The sequence below is a fragment of the Cetorhinus maximus genome, chromosome 14 (genome assembly GCF_964194155.1).
Source record: "Cetorhinus maximus chromosome 14, sCetMax3.hap1.1, whole genome shotgun sequence".
Lineage (NCBI taxonomy): Eukaryota > Metazoa > Chordata > Chondrichthyes > Lamniformes > Cetorhinidae > Cetorhinus > Cetorhinus maximus.
In genome coordinates this window covers 41,257,080-41,279,461 of record NC_135892.1, presented here as the reverse complement: position 1 = coordinate 41,279,461, position 22,382 = coordinate 41,257,080, and positions in this window count along the sequence as shown.

Sequence of the window (22,382 nt, the reverse complement as noted above, 5' to 3'; positions counted from 1 at the left end):
ACCTAGCACAAAGGAAGATGGTTGTGGTTGTTGGAGATCAATCATTTCAGTTCCTGAATCTCACTACAGGAGTTCCTCAGGGTAGTGTCGTAGGCCCAGCCATCTTCAGCTGCTTCATCAATGACCTTCCTTCCATCATAAGGTCAGAAATGGGGATGTTCGCTGATGATTACACAATGTACAGCACCATTTGTGACTCCTCAGATACTGAAACAGTCCATGTCTTATGTAGCAAGACATGGACAATATTCAGGTTTTGGCTGATAAATGGCAAGTAACATTTGAGCCACACAAGTGCCAGCAATGACCATCTCCAGCAAGACAGAATCACCCCTTGACATTCAATGACATTACCATCACTGAGACCCCCCACTATCAATATCCTGGGGTGGTTACCATTGACTAGAAACTGGGCCAGCCATATGACTATTGTAACTACAAGAGGTCAGAGGTTGGGAATTCTGCAGCAAGTAACTCATCTCCTGACTCCTCAAAGCCTGTCTACCATCCACAAGGCACAAGTCAGGAATGTGATGGGATACTCTCCACTTGTCCAAATGGTGCAGAGCTTGAGTATTGCTGAGAAAAGAGACATGGACCTGAATTTTACCTTTGGCAGGTGCGCCCGATTGGCGGGCCCAGGAGCAGTCAGGAAATGGGTGTCCGACTGCGATTGGCCTCTGACCAAGTAGTTGGCCAGCCAGCGTGATGAAATGCACACTGAAAAATTCAGTACTGTCAGGGTTGGGCATGTGAAGAGGGCGGGCAATGACATTTCCACGGGCACGGGTAAGCACTGAGAGAAAGCTCCCTGAAGGTAGACAGCCTGGGCCAGGATTTTTCCGTTGGCGTGCGGTGCGGGCCCAACACACCGGCACGTAAAATGACGTACGATAATGTCAGGCGTGCGTCCTGACGTCATTGCGCTGTCTTTTTGGCAGTCATGCACCGGAGTTGGCTGCGCGCCCGCCGATAACTGATAGACCTAGTAAGGCCATAACGAAGTAATTAATGTCAAGTTTACGCTGCCTGTCCGACCTTAAGGTTGGTGTACAGGCGAAAAGGCCTTTACATTTTTTAGGAAACCTCATCCACGATCGGGATGAGGTTTCCTAAAGCTTTTATGAATTAAATAAAAAGTTCTTCTGAAAAATAAAAACATGTCCCATCTCATGTGACATAGTCACATGAGGGGACATGTTTCATTAAATGAAAGAGCACTGAACCTGACTCTCCCTCCTCCCCCTACCGCACAGGTAGCAGCGCTACCGTTCACATATTAAGCTGGGCGGGCCTTAATTGGCCCGCCAGCGCAAAATGGCGGCGCAGAGACAATTGCGAGCAGCGGTCAGCTCTGCAACTGCCCCCGCCCGCTCCCACCGAGCCCGTCTGACGTGGGAAAAATGCAGGTTCTGATAAAGCTAAAATAACAGTTTTAAAAGCTGAAAAAATGCCCATCCATCACAATCAATCTCCTGAAAATATAGCTGATAAAAATGCTGCCCACAGATAGTTTTATTTTATCTCATCACGGAAATTTCATCTTGCCCTTGGATGAGGTTTGATGAAAAATGCAAAGGCCGCCTGGCCGATTCGCCTGTCCGCCAACCGTAAGGATTTTTCTTCGGACAGGCAATGAAAAATCATAGACAATTGGGCCATTAATGAGCTTAATTGTCCTCTTAATTGTCGGCAGGCACACTTCCGTCTTCTGCGCCTGCCCACTGAGCAAAATATTGGGCGAATGCGCGATGACGTCGGGATGCTCACCCAACTTCTTCTCACGCGATTTTACGCCTGATCAGGTCGGGTGCTCACCCACCCATGGGACGCAAAATTCAGCCCATGCTGCCTAAGCTTTTTGTCTTGTGCTCATCAGGACAGATTGCAAGAATACCAACAGGGAAGGGGGCAACAATTTACAGTGTATGAGAAAAAAATGCTGATTGGTTGGCAAGCCTACCTCAGATTATCTTGGAAGCGTAAGGTGTCTCAAAAAAATTGACAAACACGTAAAGCTAGCTGTTTCTCGCTACTACTATGCAGTAGCAACACAAGTGCTATTCTCCACTAACAGGATGCTACCGTAAAGCCAAAATAGATGTTCTGCCTATCACACAAATGAGTAATGTGGTGTATGAATTTCAGTGCCAGTCTGATGCCAGGTATGTAGGACATGCATCCCAATTACTGGCGGATTGTATCAAACAGTATGTCCCAGCTCCTGTTCACAACAGGCAAAGTACTGACCATACTCAACCATCCTGTGCTTACAAAACTCAAAATATAATGTCCAATGTTAGATGCAATTCTGAGATTGGACAACACTTGTTAAACAATCCTGATTGTGCTAAGAATTACACAGAAAACCATTTTCAGATTATCAGTCAGGCTCATATCGTGGCTGACTTATGCATACAAGAAGCCACATATATTCACACACAGGACCCTGTCCTTTGCAGACAGAAGGAACATGTCCACGCATTGTGCCTTTTTCAACTAAATAAAAGCTTGAGGGACAGCCCTCCATTCCCTGGTTATTTCCCCATGGCAATGCCTTGACCAATCAGAGTCAACCTCCCTGGTTTGAATTTAAACAATAGCTTCACAGTTAACTGTTCCCTGCTGCATTCCCCATGGTAACATCTCTACCAATCAGAGTTCACTTGCCAACCAATCATCAGTCTCTTCTCATGCAGTATAAATTGTTGTTCCCTTTATTGTTGGTAGTCTTGTGATCTGTCCTGATGAGTGTAAGATGAAAACCTTGGATAGCATGTCTCTTTTTCAGCAACACTCAAGAAGCTTGACACAATCCTGAACAAAGCAGCCCGCTTGATTGGCATGCCATCCACTGCCTTCAATACCCACATCCTCCACCATTGACATACAATGGCAGCAGTGTGTGCCATCCACAAGATGCACTGCAGCAACTCCTACGACAGCACCTTCCAAACCTGTGACCTCTGTCACCTACAAGGACAAGGGCAGCAAATGAACAGGAACACTACCACCTGCAAGGACCCCTCCAAGTTGTAACCATCCTGACTTGGAACTATATCACCATTCCTTCACTATCGCTGGGTCAATATCTTGGAACTCCCTCTCTAACAGCACTGTAGCTGTATCTTGCTCTTGCTCTCACTTGTACAACCTTATGGTAAGATGTAGCCTGCAATAAAAGATATTCCAATAAAGTTAATGATTTCCTTACCTTAGCAGTCTCTGTAAATATTCTGTGTTAGCACAATAAGACCAAGAATGTCATATGCTGGCAGTGAGTACGGAAGAGCAAGTATGGAAAAGTCTCTGCCATTACCGCAAAGCTTTGAACAGGTTGCAGATCTCAACTAAGTAGAAGCTTGGCTGAAATGGCACCAAAGATTTACCAGATATTGCACTACATTGGGCCTTGTGGCAAAGCCGAGTGGTGAGCAGGTCAGTACAGTGTTATATGCAATGGATGGCTATACCCAATAGTGTTATGGTACCTCGATCATTTCTTCACTCTAACCAGATAGATTCTGTTCTCCACACTTCTAGGACATCCTCCCTCTCCAACACTGTAATATTTTCCTTAATCAATACTCTCACCCTTCCTCCTTTCTTTCCACCCCTACCTTTTATGAACATTTTGGATCCAGGAATATTTATTAACCAGTCCAACCCTTTTTTGTGTCGCACAATACCCACCCTTGGCCTGCAGTTCACCAACCTTATTTATCATGCCTTGTGCATTCACATGCACATTGAAAACCTAATTTAGATGTATTGCATTCCATCTTACTGCGACATAAAATCATTAAAAAAGGAGTGGGCATTTTCTTTGCCTTGTTAGTCTTCTCCAAATGCATTACCTCACACTTCTCCGCCACTGTTCTGTCCACCAGACCAGTCCATTGATATCTTCCTGTAGGCCATAGCTTTCATCTTCATTATTAACCACGTGGCCAATTTTTATATCATCTGTAAACCTCTCAGTCATACCCCTACATTTAAGTCCAAATCATTGATATATACAACAAAAAGCAGGAATCCACTGGAAACAGCCTTCCGGTCACAAAAACATCCATCGGCCATTGCCCTTTTCTTTGTGCTTCTGAGTCAAATTTGGATCCAACTTGCCAGCTTGCTTTGGATCACATGGGCCCCTCAAGCCTGCTCTGCCATTCAATAAGATCATGGCTGTGATGATTGTGGTCTCACCTCCACCTTCCTGCTTGTCCCCCATAACCCTCGACTCCCTCGTGGATCAAATATCTGTCTAACTCAGCCTTAAATATATTTAATGACCCACCCTTTCTGCTGTCTTTGATAGAGAATTCCAGAGATTAATGACTCTCCGAGGGAAGAAATTCATCCTCATCTCTGCCTCCACCTAATGTCTTACTATTTCTTACTCTAGTGCTATCTGTCTCTTCCAATCCTTTGTATACTTTATTTCTCCTTTCTGATGTTACACCCTGGTTCCCAAATAGTTTCCCGAATAGCACTAGCAAACTGACCCTCAAGGACATTGGCACCAACTCTATTGAGGTGCTACTGGTCTGATCTTTATAGGTTCCACCTTCCCAAGAACCAGTCCCATTGGTCTTGTTTCTTTTTTTAATGATGCACACAGGCCGTCGACATTGTAGTTGAGATAACTTTATTGATAACACATTTTCCTAACAGAATACATATCTGCAATGTCTGTACTCTATCAATACAGGCTCCAACATTTGCCATCTGACCTTCAACCCCCAGGTCAGGTGACCCCCATATATACTACAAAGTACCATATAGTATCTAATACTGGAGTCCACAACCACAATCAGCTATTATCATAATACCAATGTCCCAGGAATTTAAAGGCCTGTCTCCTGGATGATCTCTCAATCTGATGACGTTTCTTGCGCATGCAGTTGTCTAGGACACAAGAAACATCCTAGAGCTCCACATGACATAGGACTATCTTATATTGATGGCCCCTGGTTCTGATTTCACTCAAAAGTGGGAACATGTTTGAAACTCCTTCATCATTTTAAAGCCCTTTATTAGGTCATCCCTTAGCCTTCTCTCATCTAGAGAAAAGAGCCCCAGTCTGGTCAATCTTTCCTGATATTTTTAGGATGTGCACAGTGTGAGACTGAGATGCCCTGCCATGCCTCTATTTGTTAGACTATTAATTAACTTAAAAGAAAAGCCTAGGACCCTTAAACAAATAAAGAATCACCAGCAGCTCACCAATCAGCTGCTTCATTGTGCTGATACCACTTTATCTTAAAGGGAGGTTAAGTAAAACATTTTTACTTAAATTCTATTATCTATCTCAGATTTTAATTACTGAAAATTTCAGTACCCTTTAATCTTACCATCCCTTGTTATTTAATTTTAATTTGATTAATTAAACATTAATTGCAATTGTGGGTCGGATTTAATGGGGTGCCGTAGTCCCTACCTCCATAGCTAAAAAGTCATGGGGTGCCTGCCTACCAGGGGTCCTGACAGCTGCACAGCAGCCGTTTAATAGTGAGCATTATCTGGGAGGAAGTGCTGTCTCAGAGAGCTGCTGGCCAATTGGATGGCTAGCAAAGGTGCATCCTTGGCCCCTTCATCTTCCTCATCTACAAGCAGCCCTTTGACAACATCATGCATAGACATTTACAGTAATAACCATATGATTGAATTTTTAATACCTTACATGCATTAGTTTTCATTATACACTGATGGCATCCAGTTCTGCCTCTCCACCATTTCTATATGATTGCGCCTCTGGGAGAGCCTTGTAACCTTTTTCTAGATAAAGCAAGAAAATGGATTTGAGGTACAGCAATGTTCTAATTGAATGGCAGACCAGGTTTGAGGGGCTGAATGGTCTAACCCTGTTTCTATGTTCCTTAATGGATAAGTCATTGATGTTGTTAATTGATTCTGTAAAGGGAAACAATTGGAAATATGTGTCAATCTAATGAAGAGTCCATTTGGAATTTGAACAAATCCTTCTGTTTTTAATACTTCTCAATCTGTTTCACAATTCCAAATTTTTCTGCTTTTTATTTTGAACGGATAGTTTTAAAATTTTCAAATGAATTTCTGCTTTTTGTAAATAGGGTTCACATGTAGGTAAACTGTCCTGCAGAATAGTGGCGGTGATTAGCAGACATCATATTGCTTACATTTTAGATGAATTACAATAGATCAAATTTATATTTAAGGCAGGCTCCATCATTAAAATGTTAATGCATGCGAGGTATTAAAAATTCAATCATATGGTTATAATTGTAACAAGAATTAGAAAGCTTCCAGGAAACACTGCATTAAGCAATTTTAATATGCAGGGTCAAAACTAGCTGATTGTGATGGCAACATCCACGTTTAACTAGGGACAATTTGTTTCAGATTAAAATCTTTGTTGACTTTAAAATAAGGAAATTACAGCATAACTCAGTCCAATGTCATATGGTAACAATATAAGTTCATTAAACCATAAGAGTTCATTTATATTCAGCAACTGAAAAGACTAGCAAGGGTTTGTACAAACTACCAGTAATGGTGAACCAATCTCATTTAATTTAACTGAATCAAATAATAGAGCTGCTAAACTGGTACCTCTGGTGTACAAGGGGCCCTCAGCCCTGGCCCCTGCTCCCCAAAGCCTAGGAAACTAAGTCCCCACTTACATTTTCTGTTTGTTGGTTTCTTCCATTTGAAGTCAGTGCAGAAAAAGAGGTCATTAAATAGGTTGCCGATTAGTTATCACTCATTTTGCACTACTACAAAAGACCAACTGATTCAGTGCATGGGATTAATTTTCCTTAAATTCAACATTTTTTTCTGTTTCCTCAAGTTTAACTAAAGGATCTCATGGCACTTTTACGAAGGCAATCAGGGATATGCTCCCCAATGCCCTGCCCAAAAGTTATTTCTCATTAACATGTTTGAAGGATCTTGTTATGTACAAACTGGCAAAACAGGACCTCCTTAAAACATGTTCATTAATGCATAGCCAATTTATACGGTCATAGAGTGATAACACTTGAATAAATGACACGGGAAGTCTCACATGTTCTTGAATGGTCATATGTGAGCAGGTCTTATTCCCCTGGGAATTGTACATCTTTTGAAAAACATAATTTGCCTCGATTTCCTGATCCTGACTGATTCGATGCTAAATTTAATTAGGCATCAAAACATCTGTGACCTCAGTTATGCAGGGGTGAACTGTACCTGGCCTGAGCCTCATCAAGACTCTTGTCATTGCCTGGAAAAGACCAATGGCAAAAAAATAAGGTGATTGCTATCATAATGAAGACTAATAGAAAATGTTTGACTAAAAATATTAAGAGTAAGGGAGTGGTGAAGGGAGATGTGGACCCTTTAAAGAGAGATGCAGGTGATAATAACTAATGGCTGACTTGTACTTTGTATTAATTTTCACATTAGAGGATGAAAGTGATGAAAGGGAATCTAAAAACAAATCAAGGGAGGAACTTACTGGGTTCAATACAAGTTCAAAAATGTTACTGGAGAAAATAATTGAATTTGAGATAAATATACCTCCTGAGTCAGATGGTTTCCTTCCTGAAAAGAAGTAGGCCAGGGAAGTGCAGAAGTGTTAGTCTTAATCTTTCAAAGCTCTCTTGATTAGAGAATTCTTGACCTTTGACTACAGGCCTCTCTGGCCATTCATGACTGCTTCTTCACTGCTGTTTGCCTAGAATGGTGAGGCTTTCTGATGCACTAATGCTGCTGTTACTGTACACTAAACATTAAAACAATTGAGTAATCCATTCAATGATGCTATGTTGGGGCACTGTAGATTGTCTTTTGATAAGCACATGAGGGAAAAAGGAATGGAAGGTTATGCTGACGGTGTTAGATAAAGGGGGGTGGGAACAGACTCCTGTGAAACATAAAGATTGGTATGGCCCAGTTGGGTCGAATGTCTGTTCTTGTGTTGTGCTTTCTGTGTAATTCTCCATGTTCTTAATGTCAACTTTAAAATTGGCATTATTAAGTTGAAGGTAAGTGTGAGCAGATTTGTAATTTGCCTTTAATTGGGATTTCACAACAAATTTACAAAAAACATTAAACTGGCCCAAGTGCATTGACAAAAAATCTGCTGATTCCAATATACAAAGCTCCTACTTATTGATCTGCATTTATCATTTGTACCAGCTGTAATGTGCAGATGAACTTAACTCTATGCATTCCCCCATGAACTGATTGACAATATGGCAAATTTACTCTGTGCTTATCCTGTTGTTTGTTCTGATTTGTTAAGATTTGCACATGGAGATGGGTTTGGAATGATAGCCTGCTGTGCCTGCCACATAACAGCTACAACAATGAGTTGTATCTACATAGCATGTTTAATGCATTAAAGTTATCCAAGGTACTTCACAAGATTGTTCTCAAGCAAAATTTGGTATTGAGCCGTATATGGCCAAAAGCTTGGTCAAAGAGGTAGGTTACAAGGAGCATCTTAAAGGAAGAGAGAAGAGTAAAGAGGTGGAAAGCGTTATAGAGGAAATTTTAGTGCTTAGGGCCTTAGCAGCTGAAAGCATGGCCAACAATGGTAGAGTAATTCAAATCAGGGACACTCAAGAGAGCAGAGATAAATGAGTTGAATGGAGATATCTCAAAGGGTTATACGGCTTTTGGACTTTACAAAGATAGGGAGGGGAAAAGGGATTTGAAAATAAGGATGAGAATTTTAAAATGAGACATTGCTTGACCAGGAGCTAATATAGGTCAGCAAGTACAGGGGTGACAGGTGAACTGGACCTGTAAAGACATGGACAACAGGGTTTTGGATGGCCTCAAGTTTATTTGAGTATAGAATATGAGACACCAGTCAGATCAAGTTTACAAGTAACAAAGGCTTCAGCAGAAGATGAACTGAGGCATGGGTGGAGCCAGGCAACATTTCGGAAGTGAAAATAGGTGGGGTGTGGGTGTCACTTTTAAAATTTAGTACCACAAAATTAAATACTGTACACTATTATCGCACTCTACCTTGGTGCTTTTATGAGTTTTTTGAGGAATGAAATATTGTGATAAAGTTGTGTTGCATAGTAGATATTGAAAATATTTTGTAGTGAGAAGCAGAAATGAGCAGACTTGCTGATCAAGAAAACACAGATACACTTGTGAACCAGTCTTTATGCTCTGGCCTCTTAAAAGTTGTGTCATACAGAGACACCCTGAGGGCTCCAATGCTTCTCACTGACAGTGAAGACATGTGTTGTTCAATCATTCCACTTTCTTGCTAAGGAGTAATTTGATCGTTCTACCCCTGTGAGATTATTGATAAAATAGAATCAAATTACTCCCCTTGTATGAAATAATGATATTGAATAATAATATCATGCTCCCAGGCAGGAGAAAGTCTTCTAATTTTTCTACAGAATGGAAAAGATCTTGTGCAGCTTATCTAGGTTGTAAGTTTTGAATATTTCCCCCAAATATGAATTTACTGTCACTGTGTTCACATGGTGCAATGTATAGAAAATGTTAATGAAGCAGTTATCATCTGCTCAGTGTTGTAAATAACCAATAGAATATTTTCCTGTCAAATTAGCAATATTGCCTGATGTTGTTAATGTAAAATTTGTACCCTCTAGGTCCTATAGGCTACACACAAATTAATATCGCACTGTATTGTTGCTGCCCTTAATATTAATGACCCATGCCGCATATATATCGGGTGATATTTGTAGCCAGATGCCAACAATAAGCATCATCATTTTACTAGGAACTTTGTGTGATTGTTTGGTGAATTAATTGGTGAATCGTGTAAGAGAAAAAATATCATGTATGGTTGAGGGGGAGGGTTGGCAGGGGTGGAGGGAGGAGGGTTAAGGGGCCCAGAAACAGTAGAAGAACCAGGGCGAATAATTTCTCTCCCTGGCCCTGATGGAGGACAGGTTGAAAAGTGGAATTAAGGCCACAACAGATCAGCCACGATCTTAGTGAATGATGTAGCAGGCTCAATGACCCAAATGGCCTGCTGGTGCTTCTACTTATTATGATCTTTTCATCTTATAAAGTCTACAATTATTTGTATCACCATCTACTATGTTGGAAAGTTTTGTATCATCTACAAACTTTTCAATGCTCTCCCCTACACCCAAGTCTAGGTCATTTATAAACATTGAAAATATAGTAATGAACACCACTGTGAACCATCTCCTGGGTTGAAAAAAATCCATCCACCACCCTATTCATCCTTCATTGAATCAATTCCATATCCATACTGCTACCATCTCTAAACTACTTGGGATTCTATCTTCTTAACAAGCTTCCCATATGGAACTTTGCCTAATACCATCTGAAAGTCCATAAATGCAACATCTACTATACTACCTTGATAAACCTTCTCTATTACCTCATCAAAGAATTCAAACAGGTTAGCCAGACATGATTTGTCCTCTAACAATCCTCTCCATGATTAAACCATGGCCTATACTGTCCTGCTTTCTTGAACAATGGTAAAACATTAGAATTATAGAATGGTTACAGCATAGAAGGAGGCCATTCAGCCTGTCATGTCTATGTTGGCTCTATGCAAGAGCAATATGTGTGCCAAGTGCCACAACCAGCTTTTTTCCTGCAGCCCTGCAAATATTTCCTCAACAGATAATGATCCAAGTCTCTTTTGAAGGTCACAATTGAATCTGCCTCTGCCATAGTGTTAGGCAGTGCATTCCAGGTCCTAAAAATTCACTGCATGAAGAAGTTTCTCCCCACATTGCCATTGTTTTCTTTTCTAATCACCTTAAATTTGTGTCCTTTGTTTCTCAATCCTTTCACCACTGGAAACAGTTTCTCCCTATCTACTCTGTCTAGATCCCTCACAATTTTGAATATCCCCATCAAATCTCCTCTCAATTTTCTCCTCTTCAAGAAGAACAGCCCCAGTTTCTCAATCTATCTACGTAACTGAACTTCCTTATCCATGGAAACATTTTCGTGAATCTTTTCTGCACCCTCTCTGTTACCTTCACAGTGGTGCCCAGAACTGGATGCAATACTCCAGTTGAGGCCAAATCATGTTTTATACAGGCTTATCATAACTTCCTTGCTTTTATACTCTAAATCCTTTTTATATAGCCAAGATCATGTATGCTTTATTAACCACTTTCTCAACATGCCCTGCAACTTTTAATGATTTGTATATACCCAGGTCCCTCTGCTCCTGCACCCCCTTTAGAATTATGCCTTTTATTTTATATTGCCTCTCTTCATTCTTCCAAACTAAATGAATGTCTTCACACTTATGCACATTAAATTTCATTTGCCACTTGTCCACCCATTTCACCAACCTGTCTATGTTCTTTTGAAGTTTAACACTAACCTTCTCATACTTCTAAAATGTATGTTATCCACAAATTTTGAAATTATGCCCTGGATACCAATGTCTAGGTCATTAATATATATCAGAAGAGAAGGGGTCCCAACACTGGCCTCTGGGCAACCCAACTATAAATCTTCCTCCTCCCCCAGCCTGAACCACCATTCTGTTTCCTGTCACTCGGCCAATTTCTTATCCATGTTGCTACTGTTCCTTTCATTCCATGAGCTGTAACTTTGCTCATGTTGTATGGCAGTTTATCAAATGCCTTTTGGAAGACCATGTAACCACATCAACAACATTACCCTCATCAACCCTCTGTTACCTCATCATAAAACTTCAGCAAATTAGTTAAACATGATTTGCCAGTAAATTAACCTGCATTTGCCCAAGTGACTGTTAATTTTATCCCGAATTACCATTTCTAAAAATCTCCCCACCACCAAGATTAAACTGACTGGCCTGTAGTTGCTGGGCTTATCCTTACTCCCTTTTATGAACAAGGGTGTAACATTTGCAATTCTCCAGTCCTCCAGCACCATCCCATATTTAAAGATTAGAAAATTATGGCCAGTGCATCTACAATTTCAATCCTTACTTCCCTCAGTATGTATGGATATATCTCATCTGATCCTGGTGCTGCATTAGCTTTAAGTACAGGCAGCCTATCCAATACCTCCTCCTTATCAATTTTAAACCATTCAAGTGTCTGAATTACCTCCTCTTTCACCATGAATTGGACAGCTTCTTCTTCCCTGGTAAAGACAGATGCAAAGTATTCATTTTATACTTCACCCATGCCCCTCTCCTCCATGTGTAAAAACCCTTTCAGGTCCCTATTCGGCCCCACTCCTCCTTTTACGACCTTTTTACTATTTATATGCTTGTAGAAGACATTGCGATTCCCTTTCCTGCTAGCTGCCAATCTCTTCTCATTAGTAACCCTCAGTCCTCCAACACCTCTTTTTTAACAGTCCTTCCTGACTGAGAATTATTTGCTTCTACTCTGATTCAACAGGTTCTGAGATGGCTGTTAACTCCACTGTTTGATTTGCAGACTCTGCCACATGTGGGACAGGTGGTGCTTGAAGGGTCAGATAGATGAGTTGTTTGGAGGTTTATGCACTCTCTCCGATGCCTTGATTTTGTATCAGCTTGTTTTTCACAAAGTCTCACAGTGTGTTTGGTGCCATCCCGAATGAACCTTCTCCATGTTGAAGAGTCACAAGCCAGGGACTCCCATGAGTCGGTGTGATGTTTGACCTCTTCGGAGATGCTTTGAGGACATCACTGAAGCATTTCCGCTGTCCTCCTGGGAGTCTCCTGCTGCAACCGGGTTCCAAATAGAACAGTTGCTTTGAGAGTCTGGTTATTAGGCATATGAATGACTTGTCCATCCCAACAGAGCTGATTTTGAGAGACTAGCATCTCAATGCTGTTGTCCTGCCTTTCTTGCTGCTGAATTTGGAGGATCTTGGGAGGGCACCTTTGGAGGTACTTCTCCAGTACTTTGAGGTGTCCAAGTCTCTAAAGCATATAGGAACGTGAGGATCACTGCTTCCTGATAAACAGTGACCTCAGTCTTAGGCTTGAAATCCTGGTCCTCAAATACTCTTTTTCTCAGTTGGCTGAAAGCTGAGCTGGCACATTGGAGGCGATGAAGAACTTTGTTTACTACATCAAGTGGAGGCCCCTAAAATATGGAAAATGATTATATTTCCTAGGATCTCACTACTGATTAAATCGATGGAGGGAGTTGTTGTTCTTTGGTAGCAGGTTGATGGAGGACATTAATAGTTTTCTGGATGATTACTGAAAGACCCATTTTCTCATATGTTTTGGAGGAGGAGTTGACAATGACCTGGAGCTCAGATTTTGACTGAATGCACACACAAGTTCCATCTGCATGCTGAAGTTCAATGACTGAAGTTGGAGTGATTTTGGTTTTGGCTTGAAAGTGGCATAGGTTGAACAATTTTGCGTCTGTTCTGTAAATTATCTCCACACCCGTGCGTAGTTTGCTGGGGCCAAGGTGCTGAATTGCAGCAAGGAAGATGGAAAGGGGAGTTGATGCGATGACACAGCCTTGTCTGACCCCGATCTTCACTGAGATAGGGACTGTGGTTGTTCATTGGTGAGGATCACAACTTGCATCTCATCGTGGAATAGGCGGAGGATGGTGACAAATTCCTGACAGCAGCCAAATTTGAGGAGGACATCACTGTAGACCAAGTCGAAGGTTTTGTGAGGTTGAAAAAGGCCATGTGCAGTGTTCGGTGTTGTTCCTTGCATTTTCTTGGATTTGCTGTGTAGTAAAGTTTGTGCCTGTGCTGCCTCTCAATGGACGAAAACTGCACTTCGACTCTGGTAGGAGCACTTCAGCCACTGGGAGGAGGCATTGAGGAGGATCCTTGCAATGATCTTCCCTATGGTTGATAACAAGGAGACTCCAGGTGTCTTACTGGTGGATTCAGTGCTATGGTTTTAGTTTTATTGAAGGGGTGTAGTGCAGAGGTGGGGGTTTTTTTGGGGCGTGGATTGTGGGTCGAGAAATGAGAGGGAAGTAGGCATTGGAGAGAGAGCAAGGGTGGGGAGGCCAGCTCGAGGCAAGCAATGGACCCTGCAGGCTCGGGGGACCGGGGTCAAGCGACAAGCTGCAGTATTGGCAACGCACCCTTAGTCTCCAGGGAACTGGCAGCAGCGGTGAGCCCTGCCCCAGAGGGATAGAACAATATTTAGAGGAGTGTCTGGGAGCAGGAGCCATGGATTATGTGGAGAGCAGGTGGGAGAAGGAAGAGGAAGGGGCTTGAGGGCAGAGAGGAGGGCAGCCAGGGTCTCCCTACTAGAACAAAGAGCTGGGGGTGGGAAGACTCAGGAGGGCTGGTACGAGCAACAGGAGGGAGAGAAAGTCTGAGGGACGGGTCAGTGGGATGTGAATAGAAGACAACTGTAGCAAGAACCTGGAAGGATGAGGGGATATTGTAGGGTAGAATCTGGTGAGTGGAAATGGAGGTGCAGGGTGGATGAATTTGGGGATTTAAGTAACCTGCACCCCTGCGACCAATTACAAGCCAGTGTTTGATCATGCACAGACCATGTTAATATTTCACAGCAGAGCCTGACCTCCAATGGTCTTGGAGCCTCCTTGCAATTGGACCAAGGCCCTGCTCTGCTGAGACCATGTGGAAGTCAGTATGCAACAACCGCCCCACATTAAAAAACTTCCACACAGGCATTTTCCATTTGTCAAAATGAAGTTTGGGACCTGGAACGTCAGGGTCCTTATGAACAAATCCAATCCCAACAGTGACAGACCTGAGCACTGCACTGCCATCATAGCTCAGAAACTCAGGCACCTCAACACTGTCACTGCCGTCCTAAGTGAGACACAAAGTGTAGCAGAAGTGCAACTGAAGGAGCAAAGTGGGTACACCTTTTTCTGGAAGGACCTTCCAGAAGAGGAATGACACCTTCACAGGCTGAGCTTCACCATCAAAAATGAGCTTGTCTGGTACCTCAGCAACTCCTTGTCTGGGTTAAGCAAAGTACTCATGACTGCCCAGCTAACTGTCACTGTTATCAGCGCATGTGATCCTACACTTGAGGCAACAGACAAGGAATTCTACACTGACCTTGAGCAACTCCTAGCCTGAGTCCCAGCAGGCGATAAACTGATCCTTCTTGGAGATTTCAAAACCAAAGTCCAGAAGGATATAAATCTCTGGAAGGTTGTGACGGTCAAGGAAGGAATATGGAAAGCAAACTCCAACCAGTCCTCCTCCTGTCAAAATCTCTAAAACATGATCTTGTCATAAACAACACCCTGTTCGCCAGTGAGATAAAAACAAGACCTCATGACAACACCCACAAGCCTTTGACTTGGCCTACCATGAAGTCTAATGGTGTATCCTCCTCAAATTTGGCTGCTGTCAGGAATTTGTCACCATCCACTCGCTACCTATTCCACGATGAGATGCAAGTTGTGATCCTCACCAATGAACAACCACAGTCCCTATCTCAGTGAAGATCGGGGTCAGACAAGGCTGTGTCATCGCATCAACTCCCCTTTCCATCTTCCTTGCTGCAATTCAGCACCTTGATCCCAGCAAACTACTCACGGGTGTGGAGATAATTTACAGAACAGACGCAAAATTGTTCAACCTATGCCACTTTCAAGCCAAAACCAAAATCACTCCAACTTCAGTCATTGAACTTCAGCATGCAGGTGAAACTTGTGTGTGCATTCAGTCAAAATCTGAGCTCCAGGTCATTGTCAACTCCTCCTCCAAAGTATATGAGAAAATGGGCCTTTCACTAAACACTCAGAAAATTATTAATGTCCTCTATCAACTCACTACCGAAGCACAACAACTCCCCCCATCGATTTAATCAATAGTGAGATCCTAGAAAATATAAATCATTTTCCATATCTTGGGAGCCTCCCCTTGATGAAGGCAGACATAGTGGATAAAGTTCTTCATCGCCTCCGATGTTCAAGCTATGCCACCTTCAATCCAAAACCAAAATCACTCCAACACTAGCACCTATTCTACTCTATCATTGTTCGAACAAGGGACCACAGAAATATTCACATCACTCTTGTCATGACAGATACCGATGACTGCTGGTCTGATCACTGTCTTATCTGATCCACAATCCCCATTAGGCTGCCCCCAAACAGTGGAGGCAACAGTGGAAGCAATGCTGAAAGAAAATTAACACTGAAGACCTCAAAGATTCCACCATGATGCCCTTTACTGCTATCTTCTCAATCTCCAGCTACAGTGTACCCAGAGTGCCCAGTCAACCCTAGAGTTCACCATAACAAGCTCCTGCTGTGAGGTCCTTCGTCTCTCTAACTGGAAACTCCCCAACCAGCAGAATTTCAATTTGCTCTTTATATGTGTCAGCCTATCTCAGTTGGTAGCACCCTTGCCTCTGTGTCACAAGGTTCTGGATTCAAGCCCACTCTAGTTTGAGTACAAAAATCAAAGCTAAAACTCCAATGTAGCACTGAGGGAATGCTGCACTGTCAGAGGTACTGTTTTTTGGATGAGATGTTAAACTGAGGCTCAATCTGCCTGCTTCGGGGGATGTAGAAGATCCTATAGCACTATATTGAGGAAGACTGGAGGAGTTATCCCCACTGTCCTGGCTAATACTTAGCTGGTTTGACATAAACAACCAAGAGATACAGGACCTAATCGAGCATAAGTGAAAAGCTTTTGCAGACTCTACCACTGCTTAAGAGAAAAGCAGCAGCCCTACAGGCATCTGAAAGCAGCAGTACAAAATAAAACTCCTGAGTTAAAGAACAAATGGTGAGTAGAAGGAGCACTGAAGATCCAACAACTCACAGACACCAATGACATGCATGGTTTCTTCAGCACTGTCAAGATGATCTATGGCCCAAGCACTCAAGAGCCCACCCTGCTGAGAGACAAGCATGGAGGGAAGCTCCTCAAGGACAGGGAGGCAGCCAGTGCTTGCTGTGCAGAAAAGTTTGAAGAACTCCTCAACCAAGACTCTGTCTTTGACTCAATTCCATTATTCAGTACCCTGTCCACTAGTCTCGGTGTCGCCCCAGTCTGGAGCGAAGTCATTCAACAGCTGAAAAACAAAGCCTCTGGAACAGATGGAATCCGAGCTGAAATTGTGACAGAGATACAGTCCTGGCAGGGCTGCACAACCTCATATCCCTCATCTGGGAGGAGGAGTGCATGCCAGGGAATCTCTGGGACACTGTGACCATGATTATATTCCAGAAAGGAGACAAGTACTCCCTTCAGCACCACTCCTGTATCCAATAATGATTGAAAGATTGTGACCAATGCCTCTGCTATGTCTGCTTTTGCTTCTTTTGACACCCTAGGATGTATTCCATCCAGACCAAGTGACTAGCTCACTTTCAGTAATGTTAATCCATTTAGTGTATCTTCAATTTCCATTATTATCATGTACATAAATTCCCTCTCCTCTCTTAGGGTAACCTTCACATTATCCGCTTTCTATGTGAAGACATTTGCACTACCTCTGCCTCTGCTTACATGAGGATTTAACTTTGTATTCTGAATAGACACAACTTTTCTCCTAGCTTACCATTTACACATCAGGCACTACAGATGAAGGAAAAAAAATAAAAGATGTAAAATAATTAAACCAGGAGAGAGAAATAAGAAATGTAATAAGATGCACAGGTTGGATATTTGGCCTAAATAAGTGTCTTTATAATATGCGTGGAGTGTAAGAAAGAAATAAAACCTGCATTTATATAGCACTTTTCACAACCACTGATATCTCAAAGCCCTTTACAGTTAATTAAGTAGTTTTGAAGGGCAGACCCTGTTGTAATGTAGGAAACAAGGTGGCCAATATTTACTCAGGGAATTGCCACCATTAATTTGATAATGACCAAATAATCTATTTTTTGTGATGTTGATTGAGGGATTAGCTAGGACAGTGGGGATAACTCCTCCAGTCTTCCTTAAAATAGTGCTGTAGGATCTTCTGCACCCCCGAAGCAGGCAGATTGAGCCTCAGTTTAACATTGCATCCAAAAGATGCAATGTTAAACTGAATGTTAGCTTTGATTTTTGTACTCAAACCCTGGAGTGGGCTTGAATCCAGAACCTTGTGACACAGGGGCAAGGATGCTACCAACTGAGATAGGCTGACACATATAAAGAACAAATTGAAATTCTGCTAGTTAGGGAGTCTGTTACTTGGGGAATTAGGAAGCTGGAATTTGCATACTAGTCAGAGATACATCACATTAGATGATCATCTACGGGATAGGGAAGTGTTGGTACGTGTCATTACCTGAAACAATGAGTAAAGCAGTACAACTGGGAAATAGATAGCTGCTGATCATATAGTCATATGAATGATCTAAAACAAAAACAGAAAATGCTGGAAAAACTCAGCAGGTCCGATCGCATCTGAGTTAATGTTTTGAGTCCGTCTGACTCTTCAATCTATATGAATGATCTAGGCTGCTTTCCTGAGATGCCTAGAGGAAAAAAAGGTTAACCTGATTAATTAGACAAGCCAGAACTCAAACAGTGTACGCACATCCTGATAAGGGAAAATGAAACTGGGAAGGAGCTAATCAGGACCATTCCGATAGTTTGGTGGTGGTGAGGCCATGTGACTAAAAGGGGTATAAAAATAAAAAATGAAGCAAGCATCTAGTATAGAGATTATAACAGTAAAAGTTGGAGCTACACAGTAGGTCAGGTAGCATCTATGGAATGAGAAATAGGGTTAATGTTTCATTGGAACCATAGAGTCAGAGAAATTTGCAGCAGCACAGGAGAATATTTGGCTCATTGTGTCCATGCCGGCTAACAAGTAGCCATCAGGCCTAATCCCACTTTCCAGCTCGTGGTCTGGAGCCCTGTAAGTAATGGCACCTCAAGTGAGTATCCAAATACTTTTTAAATGCAATGAGGTTTTCTGCCTCCACCATCTTTTCAGGCAGAGTTCTGGATCCCCACCTCCTCTGATGAAAACATTTTCCCTTGAATCCTCTCTTAACCTCCTACCCTAAATCCTGGTTGTGGATCCTCTCAACCAAGAAGAACAGGACTTCCCTATCCACACTACTAGACTCCTCATAATTTTATACACTTTAATTAGATCACCCCTCAGCCTCCTCTGTTCAAAACAAAATAACCCTAGCCCATCCAATCTTCCCCAATAACTAAAATTCTCCAGTCCAGGAAACATCCTTGTAAATCTCCTTTTTACCCTCTCTACAGCAATCACATCTTTCCTATTAGAGTGGTAACCAGAACAGCACATGTACTCCAGCTGTGGCCTAACTAGTGTTTTATACAGTTCCAGCATTACCTCCTGGCTCTTATATTCTATGCTTTAGCTAATAAAGGCAAGTATCCCCTATGCCTCCTTGACTGCATTATCTACCTAGCCAAACCACCTTCAGGGATCTGTGGACAACAATCTTATGTGTACTTTTAGACTTAACAGATGGGAAGAAAATCACACCAAGCTAAATTGGATCATTCAATCAACTGGAGACAGGACTAGTCTTTTGCTTCAATCATGTCTTAAAGGCTTAAAACAACTGCTTTGATTCCTATTTTTTCACAAGATTCCTTCTCAACCATTGCTATGTAAACTTCCTTTAACAATGCCAGCTGATAATATATAATGTCACATTTCCCTCCTAACCTTCCTTTGTTTGGGTAATTAATTGTTGATGCATAGAACTTTGTTCAGCCCACTTCAAATAACTAAACAAACTAGACAAATCTGCCAGTGGAATCTGAACCTAGCTTTGATATGAAGTGTTAGTGAGAAAGACTCCATTCAAGGAGGACAATCTTTCAAGAAGCATGACTTCTGTCTCTGCATGTAGTAACAATGCCAATGTACCTATCAATCTTCTGTTCAGTGTTTTCCAAAGGTTCATAAGCATATTCAAAACAAACAGTGAAAGACAAGGCTAATCATCAAAACAGCATGGTTTGAGAATCTGCAATTCATTAAGATCGCTTCTGGATGATTGTGGTAATTTGAGGTGCAATACACCTTTAAGAGAATGTGAGCAGATTGACCACGTGACTGTATTACCCAATTGCTGTGTAGCATGGGCTACAATGTTAATCAGTGGTTTAGAATAGTCTGGTTTGAGAAGTACACATTGGGCAGAATTTTGCCTTTGATGGGCAGGCAGCCGATCGCCGCCGCCGAAATGGGCCCCGCCGCCATTTTAAGTGGGCGGACCTTAATTGGCCTGCCCAGCGGGCCGCCCGACGGGAAGCGCTATGTGCTTCCTGTGTGGGGGTGGGAGGGATTCCTCAACTGTCAGAGTGCACTCTTTAGCGCATGCGCGGGAAAGAGCGCACATCTCCCTGAGACTAAGTGTTGCCTCAGGGAGATCACTGACAGTGTTTCAAACGTCAAAAATAGAATAATAAAAAAATTATTAACATGTCCCCCTCATGTGACAATGTCACACGAGATGGGACATGTTAATAAATATCATAAAAACTTTATTAAACTTTTAAAAAATAGACATGAAACCTCATCCCGCCGGTGGATGAGGTTTCATGTTTTTCCAGAAGCCATCTGGGGCTCCTGGCCTGCCCACCAACCTTAAGGTTGGACGGGCAGGGCCTTTAATTGGCTTAATTATCCTGTAAATGGCCTCAATTGGCCATTGACAGGTCGGTGGGCGGACAGCTGATTTCACTATCCGCCCGCCTTCCTGAATATTTAAATGGGGCGGGATAACGTTGGGGATTTCCTCCAACGTCATCGCACGTAATTTTCGCGTAGGCGAGCGGGCCCCGCCCCCAGCTCACCGACGGAAAAATTCTGCCCATTGTGTTAGTGCTCTGTTACTTGTGTTAATTAACAGCATGTGCTTCAGCTCACATTGGTCTCTGCGTCTGCAGTATATTGTTTACCAACTCACTCCCCAGTAGATAGGCCCATAACCGTGTTCACTGAGAAAAGCGACCCAACAGAAGGAACATAACAACTGGCGATAAGGCAAAACACGACCAGTCGACGACACCAAAGAAAGCCACGGAAATTAAACAGTAGTAAATCAGCCATATCTTACAAGGTGATTGTGAGTACAGTCTTCAACATAGTTGTCGAAGTTATCTCCCTCTGGTATGCCACAGTTTGGCCGTATCGAATCATTTGATCGGAACACCAATGACTTGTCACATTATATTGTTCTTCTTTTTGACCAACAACATATCAGAGGAGGAGAAGAGGCGAGCGATTCCCTTATCAACATGTGGCAATAAAACATATGGCCTAATTGGTAGTCTAACGGCACCTAACGCCCCAGATTCCAAGAGCTTTGATGAGTCAGTAAATCTTGTGAAAAGCCACTTTTGAAATCCTTTTAAATTTAATTTGAGGTGTTGCACCCCTGGAGAGACAGTTGCTTGCTATGTAGCAGCCTTGAAACAACTGACAGAGCACTATGAGTTTGGGATGTCGATTAACAACATGTTAAGAGACTGATTAATATGTGGGATTAATGAAGATGCCATTCAAAAAAGGTGGTTGTCAGAAATCAATTTAGACTTCAGTAAGTCGACGGAGTTGGTGCTCGCAATGGAGAGCGCAGTCAGGGATTCAGAAGCAAACAAGGGAGCACAAAATGGCGCCATCCTTCACGTCGGGAGGGAAGCACCGGTTAGAAATGGGACGGAAGTGTAGAGCTCCACGGAAAGGCAAGAAACAGCCACCATTAACAGATCAGCAAAAAGCAATGGTTTAATAGAGAAACCCCACAATAATAAACGGCACAAATGGAACCAGACAGCCTATAAGCAAATGACAATTTAAAAGAATCAAGTGTTTCTACTGCCATCGCAACGGGCACATTTTGCGATATTGTAAAGACAGGTTAAGACAAAATTTCAAGCAAAAAGGTAGAAATCGTGAAATCCACATAATAGAGGAACCAGAAGAAACAGAGTCAGATATTTACTCACCACACAACTTAAAAATGGATGAAATGGAGCAAATCTACATGACAGTGAAAGTCAACTTGAAACCCATCTGAATGGAGGTGGATACAGGGGCATCCACGACAATTATAGGGGAACATACATTCAAATATCTGAATGGAGGAGACCACCCATTAAATCTGGAAAATCAGATACTAAATTAAATCAAAACTGGTGAAGACATATGAGTAAGAGGCTTATGCAAGGTTCTAGTACAGTATGGAAGCCAGTCTGTTCATTTACCCCTGATAGTGATAGCAGGGGAGGGTCCAAGTCTACTTGGTTGGATATAGCTTAAGGAAATAAAGTTGGAATGGACCGAGATTTTTCAACCCAGAATGAAAGATCTGCAAGAATTATTACAGAAATAAGCCTCCATTTTCAGGGAGGAGCTTGGAAAGATTCAGGAGCTGCAAGCTAAAATCCAGATGGATCCTGAGGCAATCCCCAGATTCATGAAGGCGAGGCCAGTGCCCTGTGCACTGTGAGAAAAAGTTGATGTCAAATTAGACAGGCTGGAAAGGTTGGGACTCTTACAAACTGTA